Source organism: Sciurus vulgaris (genome assembly GCF_902686455.1).
Source record: "Sciurus vulgaris genome assembly, chromosome: 4".
In the NCBI taxonomy this organism is placed as follows: Eukaryota; Metazoa; Chordata; class Mammalia; order Rodentia; family Sciuridae; genus Sciurus; species Sciurus vulgaris.
In genome coordinates, this window is record NC_136464.1 from 139,165,135 (window position 1) to 139,179,677 (window position 14,543).

The 14,543-nt window shown below is 36.7% G+C and overlaps 1 protein-coding gene, 1 long non-coding RNA gene and 1 pseudogene across 3 annotated transcripts in view; all 3 read right to left on the reverse strand.

Annotated features, from left to right (window-relative positions):
* VWA8 (von Willebrand factor A domain containing 8) overlaps positions 1–14,543 on the reverse strand; it is a 718,869-nt gene that overhangs the window by 86,441 nt on the left and 617,885 nt on the right. The window lies entirely within an intron of this gene.
* Positions 1–14,543, reverse strand: part of LOC306659139 — a 30,623-nt gene that overhangs the window by 13,080 nt on the left and 3,000 nt on the right. The window lies entirely within an intron of this gene.
* LOC306659312 (26S proteasome regulatory subunit 4-like) lies at positions 5,971–7,497 on the reverse strand (annotated as a pseudogene). The gene has a single exon. The product of its transcript is annotated as a 26S proteasome regulatory subunit 4-like (transcript).

Genomic DNA, 14,543 nt, shown 5'->3' on the forward strand with positions numbered 1-14,543 from the left:
ATACACACAAAGACACTAACCATAAAAGACATGGCCTGTGCTGAACACCACAGGTAGCTGAATCAGAAGTAAAACAATCAAGAAGGAAAGAGTGTGATCTTGAAAACCTTATACACAATGCCACAGGCAACAGGAAGTCATCAAAGGGCTAGGCATGTGTAGTAGGTAAGGTAATCACCCTGACCACCAAAAGGTATGTACGGCCTGACCCTGGAATCTATAAATATATTGCCTCACATAGTAAAGTAGGAAATAAGGTTGCTGATCAGATGATCTGCCAATAAGGAGATTATCCTGATTACCCAGTTTGTCCAATCTAATCACATGATTCTTAAAAACTAAAACTAAATAGGATGAGGAAGACAATATGGATGAGTCAAATTATGAGAGGGACTCAACCAGCTTTACTAATTCTGAAAATGAAGGAAGGGGAACAAAAGACAAGGACTCTTGGTGGACTCCAGTTAGACGTGAGAAATTGAGAATGTTCCTCAGCAAAGAGTTAGATAGGCAGTAGGACCCTCACTCCCACAAGTGAAAAAAATTGAGTTTTGCTTACAACCCAAATGAACAAATACAACCATACCTCCTAATTCACAAACATGGTTTTCTCTTCATGTATTTGGATTTTCTGTGATTTCCTTCATCATTATTTTGTGCTTTTCAATATTAAAGGCCCATTCCATAAATTGCTCAAACTATAGTTGAGTGCCTTTTTAGAGCAACTGTAAGTAATGTTGTATTTTTAAGTTAATTTTACACAAGTTCATTGCTACTGTATAGGCCCTCTATGCTGTTCTATTGCCTATGTGTCTATTTTGATGCTATTATCATGCAGTTCTTACAGATTTTATGCTCACTTACTGGGAAATGTTGTACCTTAAGGAAAAAAAATAGTAATATTTTCTGACATGTGACTTAAACTTGCTTTTTTTCTTCATAATATCCTTTTTAATTTTTTGTTCTTTTTTTATTTAGCTTTTAAGTTTTTTACAGACTGAATTTTGATTCATTGTACACAAATGGGGTACATCATTTCATTTCCATGGTTGTACACAATGTAGTTTCATACCATTCGTGTAATCATACATGTACATAGGGTAATGATGTCTGTCTCATTCCACCATTTTTTATACCCCCCTCCCTCTCATTTCCTTCTACATATTCTAAAGTTCCCCATTCTTCTCTCACTCCCCATCCCTTCACCCCCATTATATATCATTCTCCGCTTATCAGGGAAAACATTCGGCCTTTGGTTTTTGGAGCTAGGCTTATTTCACTTAGTGTGATATTCTCCAATTCCATCCATTTGTTTGCAAATGCCATAATATTATTCTTCTTTATGGCTGAATAGTATTTTTGATGAAATTTTGTTTCTAACGTCTCACTGTTCAAACTGTACACAACATATAAAATCTTAAATACAAACACATTTATACAAAGAAATAGACACCTGTGAACCCTAGGATAGCTTTCTATCCCACACCCAACTGTTTTGGAGAGAGATTATCACCATTGTATCATTTATTTGTCTAGGTTTCCAAGTCACCAGTGAAATAAAGTATTCATTTTTAAGAAGGTAGTGTTTCTATGGTCAAGGTGAACTGTTGTCTATTGGTAACAATGTCCTACTTACTTAGATATCATGCTTGGATCAGTGGTTTTATAGAACAGGTGTAATTTAGTCAGGATGGAAATACTCACTAAAATTATTTTTTTAATTTATTTTTATTGTAAACAAATGGGATACACCTTGTTTCTCTGTACATGAGGTAGAGGCATACCATTTGTATAATCATACATTTACATAGGGTAATGGTGTTTGATTCAGTTCTTTTTTTTCCTTCCCCCCCACACCTCCCACCCCTCTTTACCCTCTACAGTCCCTCCTTCCTCCATTCTTGCCCCCCTCACACCCCCCATTATGTGTCATCATCCACTTATCAGCGAGATCATTCATCCTTTGGTTTTTTTGAGATTGGCTTATCTCACTTAGCATGATATACTCCAATTTTCATCCATTTGCCTGCAAATGCCATAATTTTATTATTCTTTATAGCTGAGTAATATTCCATTGTATATATATACCACAGTTTCTTTATCCATTCATCAATTGAAGGACATCTAGGTTGGTTCCACAGTCTGGCTATTGTGAATTGAGCAACTACAAACATTGATGTGGCTGTATCTCTGTAGTATGCTGATTTTAAGTCCTTTGGGTATAGGCCAAGGAGTGGAATAGCTGGGTCAAATGGTGCTTCCATTCCAAGCTTTCTGAGGAATCTCCATACTGCTTCCAGAGTGGCTGCACTAATTTGCAGCCCCACCAGCAATATATAAGTGTAATTTTTTCCCCACATCCTCACCAATACCTGTTGTTGCTTGTATTCTTGATAATCACCATTCTAATTGGGGTGAGGTGGAATCTTAGGGTAGTTTTGATTTGCATTTCTCTTATTACTAGAGATGTTGAACATTTTTTCACATATCTATTGATTGCTTGTAGATATTCTTCTGTGAAGCATCTGTTCATTTCCTTAGCCCATTTGTTGATTGGGTTATTTGCATTCTTCGTGTAGAGTTTTTTGAGTTCTTTATATATTCTGGAAATTAGTGCTCTATCTGAAGTATGAGTGGCAAAGATTTTTCCCACTCTGTAGGCTCTCTCTTCACATTGCTGATAGTTTCCTTTGCTGAGAGAAAAGCTTCCTTTTTGCTGAGAGATAGATTTTTTGAATCTATCCCAGTTATTGATTCTTGCTTTTATTTCTTGTGCTGTGGGAGTCCTGTTAAGGAAGTCTGATCCTAGACCAACAAGGTGAAGATTTGGACCTACTTTTTCTTCTATAAGATGCAGGGTCTCTGGTCTGATTTCAAGGTCCTTGATCCATTGCAAGTTGATTTTTGTGCAGGGTGAGAGATAGGGGTTTAATTTCATTCTGTTGCATAAGGATTTCCAGTTTTCCTAGCACCATTTGTTGAAGAGGCTATCTTGTCTCCATTGCATATTTTTGGCACCTCTGTCTAGTATGAGAAAATTGTATTTATTTGGGTTTGTGTCCATGTCCTTTATTCTGTACCACTGATCTACCTGTGTATTTTGGTGCCAATTCCATGCCATTTTTGTTACTATTGCTTTGTAGTATAGTTGAAGTTCTGGTATTATGACACCCCCTGTTTCATTCTTCCTGCTAAGGATTGCTTTAGCTATTCTGGGTTTCTTATTCTTCCAGATGAATTTCACGATTACTTGCTCTATTACTTTAAGGTACGTCATTGGGATTTTAATTGGAATTGTATTGAATCTGTATAGCACTTTTGGTAGTATGGCCATTTTGACAATATTAATTCTGCCTATCTTTTCTCCAATGTATGTTTATGGCACCTTTGTCTAGTATGAAAAAAAAATGTATTTTTGTGGTTTTGTCTCTGTGTCTTCTATTCTGTTCTATTGGTCTTCAATTCTACTTTTGTGCCAATCCCATACTGTTTTTTTTTTTTTTTTTTTTTACTATAGCTCAGTAGTATAACTTCAGGTCTGGTATTGTGATGCCTCCTGCATTACTTTTCTCAGTAAGGATTGCTTTGGCCATTCTGGGTCTCTTATTTTTCCAAGTTAATTTCATGACTGCTTTTTCTATTTTTGTGAAGAATGTCATTGGAATTTTATTAGGAATTGGATTAAATCTGTATGGCACTTTTGGGAGTATGGCCATTTTGACAATATTAATTCTGCCTATCTGAGAATGTGGGAGGTCTTTCCACTTTTGGAGGTCTTCTTCAATTTTTTTCTTTAGTGTTTGTAGTTTTCATTATAGAGGTCTTTCACCTCTTTTGTTAGATTGATTCCAAAATATTTATTGTTTTTGAGACTGTTATGATTGGGATAGTTTTCCTAATTTCTCTTTCAGTTGATTCATCACTGATGTATAGGAAAACAATTGATTTATGGGTATTAATTTTATCTCCTGCTACTTTGCTGAATTTGTGTTTAAGTTCTAGAATTTTTCTCGTGGAGTTTTTTGGGCATTCTAAATATAGACTCATGTAATTGGCAAATATGGACAATTTGAGCTCTCCTTTCCTACCTGTATCCTCTTAATATTTTTTGTCTAATTGCTCTGGCTAGAGTTTCAAGGACTATATTGAATAAAAGTGGTAAAAGAGGGCATCCCTGTCTGATTACAGTTTTTAGAAGTAATGCTTTCAATTTTTCTCCATTTAGAATGATATTGGCTTTTGGTTTAGCATATGTAGCTTTTACAATGCTGAGGTCTGTTCCTACTATCCCTCATTTTTCTAGTTATTTTGAACCTGAATTGATGTTGTATTTTGTCAAATGCTTATTCTGCATCTATTGAGATAATCATGTGATTGTTTTCCTTAAGACTATTAATGTGATGAATTACATATATTGATTTCCATATGTTGAACCAACCTTGCATTCCTGGGATGAATCCCACTTGATCATAGTCAACTATTCTTTTAATATGTTTTGCATGTAATCTGCCCATATTTTATTAAGAATTCCGCATCTATGTCCATCAGGGATATTTTCCTGAAGATGTGTCTTTGTCTGGTTTTGGTATCAGGGTGATATTGGTTTCATAGAATGAATTTGGAAGGGTTCCCTCCTTTTTCTTGGAATAATTTGAGGAGGATTAGTTCTTCTTTGGAGGTCTGGTAGAACTTGGCTGAGAATCTGTCTGGTTCTGGGCTTTTCTTTGTTGGTGGTGTCCAGGAACAAAATGGAGTCAGAGTAGATAGTAAATAATTGGGTCTGACTCAGGAGTTGGTAGCTGGTTTAAAAGGAAAGGAAATCAAATGCTAATGCTCAAGAATTCTTCCCCACCTCCCTGACCTGTTGTCAAGGTGACCTGCTTCTAGGGAGTTGTTCCTCCCTACCAGTACTGCTAATGAATACCCCCTTCTTGCCTATACCCCTGGGCAGCTTTGCTCCCACCCTTGAATCACTCCAGCTTTGGCCCACCTTTTGGTCACAAGTCAGTTTGGTCACAAGTCAGGTATGCAGAATAGGGGAGAGGCCATGAGAATCAAGAAATTCTAAAATGTATATAAGAGGCAGGACACCCTTACTTTCTCGGATACCAGCTCTGGACCCTTCTTCTGCCTGTGAGAATTCTGACTCTGTTCTATATTTTATCCAAAACTTGCCTTCCACACTTTCTTGCCTCACGGTTTCTTGAGTGTTCAATCTTCAATATCTGGGGAAATGGAACTTGGCCCTGACCGATTCTCATCACCAGTGATATCATATTTGGAGGTCAAGATCATCACTGAGGTAAGCCACTTCACAGGCATCCTGCATGTTTCAGAGGTGCAACTTTCTGTCTCTTTTCTTCTAGAGGACAATCATGGGCACCCATCAGCTAAAAATGCAGTTAGTACAAGTCACCATTCTATAAGACTCCAGTGAGAAGATTCCCAGCTTAGACAATTCTGAATCACCAGACCTGAAGGTCAGTCATGTTGGGTTCTGCTGAAGCTGTTCCCCACTATCCTATCCAGGTTCAGTGAGCATTTGGTCCAAGAACACAGTGTCTCTAATCCCAGTCTACTTTTGGATGTGTTGAGATGGAAAAAAGGTTGGAACAACTTTGAGGTTCTGGTCTGGACCACTTCCAGATGAACCCCAAAATTTCTTCTCTTTACTCCTCTCCCAACCGCCCCAAGGGGGTATCCATGGTGATCCGTCTACAAATGCATTGAGCAAAAGAACCAATAACAGATGCCTCTGGATGGGCTGTGCTACACTCTCTGAAGCTTGCTCCCTACAGCCCCTCACCCCTCACAGGTCAGACTCTAGCTTTTAAGACTCTAGATTTGAGAGAGGGATATGCAGTGGTTCATAAGGAAATGCCTGGGTTCCCCCCCCCCATCTTTTATCTTTTTTTAAATTGGGAAGCAGAGAGCAGCACAATGACCAACAGAAGTCACCCAATGGGCATCTTACATGTTGTACTCCAAAAGATACACAGGGTGTTTTGCTAATAAAAATCAACAGGAACGTGGATTCCTCTGGGCAACTTCCCCACACTTGAACCTCTGAAGGGTCAAGAAAACTCCTGAAGGCAACTATGGTTCACTAGAGATAGAGCTCCTCAGGGGTGTCTTCTTGTTTTTTATAAAGAACATTTTCTTTAGATTTTTTGAAGTCTTCATTTGTTACTTTCATTATATGTTCTCTCAAGGACATCAGACCAGCTTCTGTACAGATTTTCTAGATGTCAGCACCAGAGAGGTCATCCTTTACCATGATCAAATCATCCAGGGTTACGTCATAAACCAGTATCATCCTGTTTGTGTGAATCTGAAAGATGCGCTTCTTAGTCTTTTCATCAGGCAGGGGGAACTCAATCTTCCTGTCCATGCAGACTGATCTGATAAGTACTGGATCCAAAGTTTCTATTCGGTTTGTGGCCATGATAACTTTCACATCTTCCCTTAAATCAAATCCATCCAAATGGTTCAACAATTTCAACATTGTTCGTTGAATTTATCTTTCACCTCCAGAGTTTGAATCACATCTTTTTGTTCCAATGGCATTGATTTCATCAATGAACACAATGGATGGTGCATGATCTTCAGCAACTTGAAACAATTCCCATACAAGTTTGGGCCCATCAGCTAGGTACTTCTGAATAAGTTCAGAGCCAACCACTCTCAAGAAAGTGGCTGAGGTTTGGTTTCCTACTGCTTTGGCTTAACAAGGTTTTACCTGTGCCAGGTGGACAACAGAGAATGATCCCCTTAGGGGGCTTTATACCCATCTCTTCATAATTTTCAGGGTGGGTGAGAGGAAGCTCCACAGATTCCTTAATTTCCTGGATTTGGTTGTCCAACCCCCCCCCCCCAATATCTGCATAGGTCTCCTGGGGGGCCTTTTTCACCTTTATCACCGTGACCAGGGGATCTATATCATCCATCAGCACTCCTATCACGGCATGCACTTTGTGGTTGAGCAGGACTGAGCAGCCTGGTTCCAGCAGATCCTTGTCCATAAATGAAAGGATGCTGACATAGTGTTCTGAGCCCACAGATGTGGACACGATGGCATGATTGTCATCAATGATTTCTTCCAAAGTTCCTACTGACATTGGGGTCCCCTCCAGATAATCCACCTTTGATCTTTTCTTCTCTTGCTCTTCTTCTAACAGTTTAATTTGTTCTTGATTTCTAATGAATTCTTCTTCCATGAGAAGATAGTCTTTAATTCTTTCTAACTTCAGTAATTTCAAGAGGCACTGAGTGTGAGGTGTCATCAGTGGTAGTTTGCTGGCAGCATCTGGTCCCTTTGTTTTCTTCTTCTTTTTCTCCACTCTGGTTGGTACAGGAGGTTCACATTTTTTTTTCTTATCCTTGTCATTCTTCTTGCCACCTCCAGGACCATGACCACCACTCTGACTATGACCCATCTTGCCTTGGCTGCTCTGGCTGCTGCTGCCGGAAGTACATTCTCCCCTGGGTTCCCTCTGTTCACAGCTTTTACAAGCCTGTTCCCCACTGTTGTTCCTATGTGCTCCACTAACTTCCCTGACTGTGAAAAGGGAGATTTATATCCACAGTGAGCATAAACTCTATTCCACTCTTTTCCATTACTGCTCTGCTGCTGCCAAACATGGTCTCAGTACCAACTCCATATCTCATAGAGAATCATGGCCATCAGAGAGAAATATAAATTTGAATACCATACTACAGTGCAGCCTGTTCTGTAAAAAGGAAGGAAATAATCTTAGGTTGCTATATGTAGGCCTAAGGACTTCTCAGAACTTGTTTTAAAAACCCCAATTGTGCCAAACATATAAATTAGACTCAGTTATGATCCCTCATTCTAAATAAGGTCAAATTTCCCCTCCCAAAAGTGCATTAAATAATGGGAGGTTCAACACAAATAAACAGGGTCCCCTGTTCTTCCAGGGAATCACAAATCACACAGTAAGAGGGGATAATCTGGAGGCTTGTGTATTTTTCATGGCCACCCATAATAAAGTGCCTGATTATCAACTCAGAAAATTAAAAAATGGTTAAAATGTGCTAGACATGAGACTTTACTCAAAACAGCAGCTTCCTTTACTTAGCTTTTGACAGATCTCTATCTTTCCAAGGCTTGCACTGAAATGTAAATTGTGGAGCACTGCAGAGCTTACAAACACTTGCAGATTTGGGACCAGAGGGGGGGAAATGTGTCACTTTTAAATCCAAGCTATTTGTGGCTGGCCAACTAACCACCCTGCTTTCTCAACAAGTTCCTCCCCAAAAACTGCAGCATAGGGGAAGGAAAATGAAATGGTCAAGTCTTCTTTACCTTGAGAATATTTATCTAAGGATTTCAGGACTCACTCTCATTCTTTCAATATCTGAACTTACTCTAATCTGAGCTAAAAGTAAACTCTGTTCTGATAAAGATATTCTGCATGATCCTTACTAGAGTAATTAACAGCTGTGTCATTTTTTTAGAACTCTTTGTTTTTTTAAATTCTATATTTTGAACTCATGGTTTTATGGTGAATTCCCATTTGATCCTGCATGCCTAAATTGAAATATTTTCTGATCAGTCTTATCTAATTATAGAGGTTTTTACACTATGTCTTTATTCAGAGGCCAATTTTCAAGGACTAACTCTCAAATACTTAGGGAAAATTACTTCTATCAAGATCCTGAGTAGGACATAGACATGATGGTGCTGGGAATAAATCTAATAGAGGTTTTAATAAACATCGATACCATTTTGGTGGAGATCTACCTACAAAAAAGTAGAAGATCTTTGTTTCTTGTTTATTTTGTTTATGTATGCATACTTGTGTATTGTGTTGTTGGGTCTACATGTGCTTGTGTCCATATATCATGTACATGGTATCAAAATTGGCATATAGATAAGTGAGTGCTCATAAATTAAAATTTAAATGGGAAATGGATCTAAATACCTTCAGTTCATCTGACTTAAAAAAAGGGGTTCAATTAGGTAAACAGATAAGAGTAAAGATGTCCTCACAATTATTACCTCAAGTTTTTCTAGGTGGTCAGACAATTAGAGTGTTGGTTTTTCTATAAAATATCTAGAATCTAATACCATTGTTTCTAGGAATTTTTTTCAACAAGGGAGATAACACTATTCACTACACTTGTCTGATATGTTGGTTTTTACAGTTAAAAATAAATGGATTTAACATCAGTGGGATTAATCATCATAAATGTGTTTTTTTGAGACAACTGATTAATTTATAAAGTGTTAACTCCTAAATATAAAATCAAGTATGTTTAACTTCTGAAATTCCATAAGGTAATATATTTAAACATTATGTGTGTTTTCATAAGTGGGTAAATGAGAAAATGTTCAAGATTGCTTTATTTTTGTGTCTTCACTAAAACAAGGTTACAAAGAGTTAAGGTTCTATCAGGTATAATTTATATACAAAGAGTACAAATGTTTCAACTGGGTTTCAATTAAAGTACTATAAAAACATAAAAATATTTCATCTTATTAACATGGAGTAATTTGTCTAAATTCAAAAATTTCATAAAGGTTGTTTCAGGATATAAATTTTAAAAAGGGCCAATAGCTGGGAAAGAGATATAAGAAGGTTCTGGTGTGGAAATATATGTAATATAGAAAGTAGAAGGAAAAAATGTTTCTAGATGAGAAAAATGTTTGTGTGGTAAAGTAAAAAGTTGTAAAATAAGTAAGTTACAAAAGAAGGGTAAATTTCAAAAAGTTTGCGTGTAACCAAGTTAGTTGTATAAAAGTAACACAATCAATTAAAACTATTTAAGGATTTTTCCCTGAGGTCAAATGTTAATGTAGTGGTATTAACCAAAGTTTAATCTACTATGGGCTAAAGTAACAAGGATTTCTTAAAACATAAATCTGCTCTTATCTATGAAAATAATCTCTTGTGTCTGTTAAATTTTAATATTTAGAGTAGTCTTAAAGTATTTACAGTTTATGTAACTCTTGTTGAAAAACAATTGTTATTTTAGAGTATTACGCTACCTTACTGGGTCTAAATTTTTCTTCAAATGCTAAACTTGGTTAATATAAGAACATCAGTGTAATCATGGAACTGTTAGTAGGCTTGTCATGTCTTCCAATTACACGTCTTTAAAGTATGAGGTTTAGAAGCACATTTTACAAGGTTGCTATTTTTCAAACTAAAGTTTAAAGTAAAGGTTTAGGATTATAAAACTGTGTTTCTTGGTTCATAGCTGTTGTGCAGGATCAGTATGGTTTTGTTCTTGTTGATTTCATTTTGTTTTCCTTGTGAATTTTAACTGTTGTCTGTTAGTGCCTTACAGAAATACAACTTCTAATGTAACTACCTAAGTTAATTAGAAATAATAGACCATCATCTATAGACAGAAGGAACTTCCAGTACTACTACAGACCCCAATTAAACAGTAAAGTTACAGACATTAAAGTTAAAACCCAGTACTCTTACTTTAAGTCTGATAAATCTGGTTTGCTAGATGTTTAAGACCAAAGCTTAGAGATTCTAGTTAAGAAAGTAAAAGGGCCAAGAAAGAATACAGTCAATATTTGGCTCTTGCCCTCTGAGTCAGCTTAAAACCAGGGAACGAGGGGACTTCTTTAAGGGTTTTCCAACTCGGCCTCATGATCTCCCAATCAGGGGGCATCACAGAAAATCTGGAGAACAGAAAACCACCCAGTTCACATGCTGTAAAAAAGAGGGTCAATGGAGAGTGAAATGCCTAATGCTTCCAGGGAAGCCATGTGGTAACCAAGATCTTGACCTATCCTGCCAGTGGCTCTAGAGGAGTTAAGAAGCTGCTCTCAAGTTCCCTAAGAGTGACCCCCTGAGGGAACTCAGCTGACTCTTAACAACAGATAGGAACAAGATCAATTTGACCAGCTTGATCTTAAACACCTAGAAAAACCAATGAAAACCAAAGCATATGCATCCTTGGACATTTAAAAAGAAAAACAATAGTTCTTTTAATGTAACTTAAGATGTACACTTGTGTTAGCCCTACCAAGAGAAAATAAGACTGGAGACTACAAGGGATTCTTAAACAGGAGTGCCTGATAACTATCACAAGAGACTATCAAAGTCAGAATTTTTAGCTAACAGTCAATTTAAGGCCTACAAATCTTCCTAACCTCCTACATAGGCATACTTAATCAGTGTTTGTTAATATGATTATATAGCCCTAAGTAAATGATCTCTGCTAAGCACAGAGGTTACAACAATAAAAACATATTTTGTAAAAATCAGATGACATTAGATAGCTTAACTACATCTGATGGGTGCTCTACGACATTATAAAAACGAAGTGCTGTGTTTGCATTCCTGATTACACTGGCAATGTTAAAGAATTACATTTCCAAATAGAGGTCATGTTCTCACCAGCCTTATTATGGGAAAAACTTCTCAGCTCTTATACCCCCTGGTGAGAGATTACTGGTTTCTATCATTATCATGATAATCATTGACATACTCTAGATGCTGCAACATTTATTTTATATTAATCTCATTCCAGTACTCATATCTTTTTGTTTCTCTCATAGAAGCACCCATCCTACCAGATGACTTTACAACCTGTTCTTTCCAAACCACGCTTTTGCCCCAGACCCCTCAACTGACCCAAAACATTCCTAAGAGTGAAACCCAAATGCTTCCCCACATCATCCCCTCTCAGCTCGAAGCAACCAGAGCAGTTATTGTCCATTTCCCTCTCACAGCAGTTACAGCTGCGTTCTCAGAGTGGGACTAAAGCCAGGGGACAAAAGGCAGTAAGTGTAGATAATAAATAATTGGTGCCAATCAGGGAGCTGGGGGCTGGTTTTAAAGGAAAGAAAATCAAATGTTAATACCTCCAGAGCCCTTCCCTATTTTCCCCCAACTGTTGTCAAGGTGACCTGCCTCCAGGGAATTGTTCCTTCCCACAGGGCCTATTAATGAATGCTTCCTTCCTGCCCGGACCCCAGAGCAGCTTCATTCCTACTCTTGGATCACTCTACCTTTGGCCCACCTTTTGTTCATGAGTCACATACACAGGATTGGGACAGGGGGCAGAGAGGCCATGAGAACAAAGGAATTCTAAAAGGCATAAAAGGGGCAGGATACCCCCACTTCCTGGATCCTCTTCTTTCTCCCAGGAGAAGTCTGCCTCTGTTCTGTCCTTTAAATGAAACTTGCTTTCTATGCTTGCCTTGGCATTTCCCAGATGTTCAATCTTCAACATTTGGGGAAATGGAACTTGATCCTTTTTGATTCTCATCACCAGTGGTATCACTGGGAAGCTTTTGATGGCATCTTCAATTTCATTGCTTGAAACTGATCTGTTTAAATTTTATAGGTCACTTCGATTCAATTTGGGAAGGTCATATGTCTCCAGAACTTTGTCATTGTCTTCAAGATTTTCTATTTTATTAGAGTATAAAATTTCAAAAGAGTTTATCATCTATATTTCAGTAGTGTCCATTGTGATATTTCCTTTTTCATCACAAATTTTAGTAATTTGAGTTTTCTCTCTTTCTCTTCTTTAGCATTGCTAAGATTTTTATCAATTTTATATATTCTTTTTCAGAGAACCAACTTTTTGTTTCATCCATTTTTTGATTGTTTCTCTTGTTTAATTGCATTGATTTCAGCTCTGATTTTAATTATTTCTTATCTTTTACTGTTTTTGGTGTTAATTTGTTCTTTTTCTAGGGCTTTGAGATGTAATATTAGGTTATTTATTTTTTGAGTTTCTATTCTTGAATGAATGAGCTCAATGCAATAAACTTTTCTCTTAGCATTGCCTTCATAGTGTCCCAGAGATTTTGATATATTGTGTCATTATCCTCAGTTACCTGTATTTTTTAATTGCATCCCTAATTTCTCCTGCTATCCATTTGTCATTCAGTAGTGTATTATTTAGTCTCCAGGTGTTAAGAGTAATTTCTATTTTTCATTTTATAATTGATTCCTAATTTCATTCCATTATGATCTGATAGGCAAGGTATCACCTTTATTTTTTCATATGTGCTAATAGTTGCTTTGTGGCCTATGATCTATTTTAGAGAGGATCCATGAAAAATTATATTCAGTCATCCATGGGTAAAATATTCTATATATGTCTGTTAAGTATAAATTATTAATTGTATGTTTTAGTTATACAGTTCTGTTATTTGATTTTTGTTTGGAGGATCTATCCCATGGTGAGAGAGGTGAGTTAAAGTCACCAAGTATTATTGTGTTGTGGTCTATTTGATTATTGAAATAGAGAAGGGTTTCTTTGATGTATGTAGATGATATGTTTACGAGATTCATGTCAATGTTAAGTTTTTTCCAATCCTTTTACCTTCAGCCTATGAATGTCTTTGCCTATGAGGTGAGTCTCTTGGAGACAGTGTATTATTGGGTCTTGCTTTTTAATCCAACCTCCCAGACTGTTTTTTTTTTTTTTTTTTGATTGATGAATTTAGGCCATTTACATTCAATGTTATTATTGAGAAATTATTTTTTCCCCTGTCACTTTGAATTATTTCTGGTTTTTAATTTGAATTAGTTTTCCCAATTGACTATTCTTCTAGGGTAGTTCCTCCCTTTGCTGGTTTTCACTTTTATTTTTCCTCTCTTCATGAAATGCCTTAGTGAGCATATTTTGTAGTATAGGCTTTGTAGTTGTGAATTTGTTTACCTTTTATTTATCATTGAAGGTTTTAATTTCATAGTCAATTTTGAAGCTTAATTTTGCTGGGTATAGTATTCTTGGCTGGCATCCATTTTCTTTCAGAGTTTGGTATATATTATTCCAAGACCTCCTATCTTTGAGGGGCTGGGTTGAGCAAACTGAGATCCCAATTGGTTTCCCTCTAAAATTTACCTGTTGTTTTTCTCTGACAGTCTTTAAAATTTTATGCTTACTCTCTCTGTTAGGCATTTTCATAATAACGTGCCTTGGTGTTAGTCTGCTGTAATTTTGTATATTTGGGGTCCTGTAAGTCTTCTGTTTTTGATTTTCCATTTCATTCTTTATGTTTGATGAATTTTCTGATATTATTTCACTGAAAAGACTGTGCATTTCTTTGGTTTGCATCTCTGAGCCTTCATGTATCCCAACAAATCTTAAATTTGTTCTTTTCAGGTTGTCCCATATTTCTTGAAAGTTCTGTTCATGGTCTCTTAACATCTTTTCTCCATGTTCAGCTTTATTTTCAAGATTATATATTCTGTCTTAATTGCCTGAAACTGTCTTTCAAGTGATCTAGTTTGCTGATGATGCTTTCCAGTGAATTTTTAATTTGTCTTATTAAGTCCTTTGTTTTGAGGATTTCTGCTTGATTTTTTTCAGAATCTCTATCTCTTCAATGAAGTGGTCTTTCACTTTCTTTATTTTCTCTCTGATTTCACTCCTTATATCATCTTTTGCCTCACAGATCAGCTTAACTATGTACATTCTAAACACTGTGGTGTTGATGCATTCTGTTATTGGAGTATCTTGGTTTGTTTGTGTGATTTGTTCCCTTGCTTTTTCACGTCGTTTGTATGTAACAATATGGGTCTGAGGCAATAGAG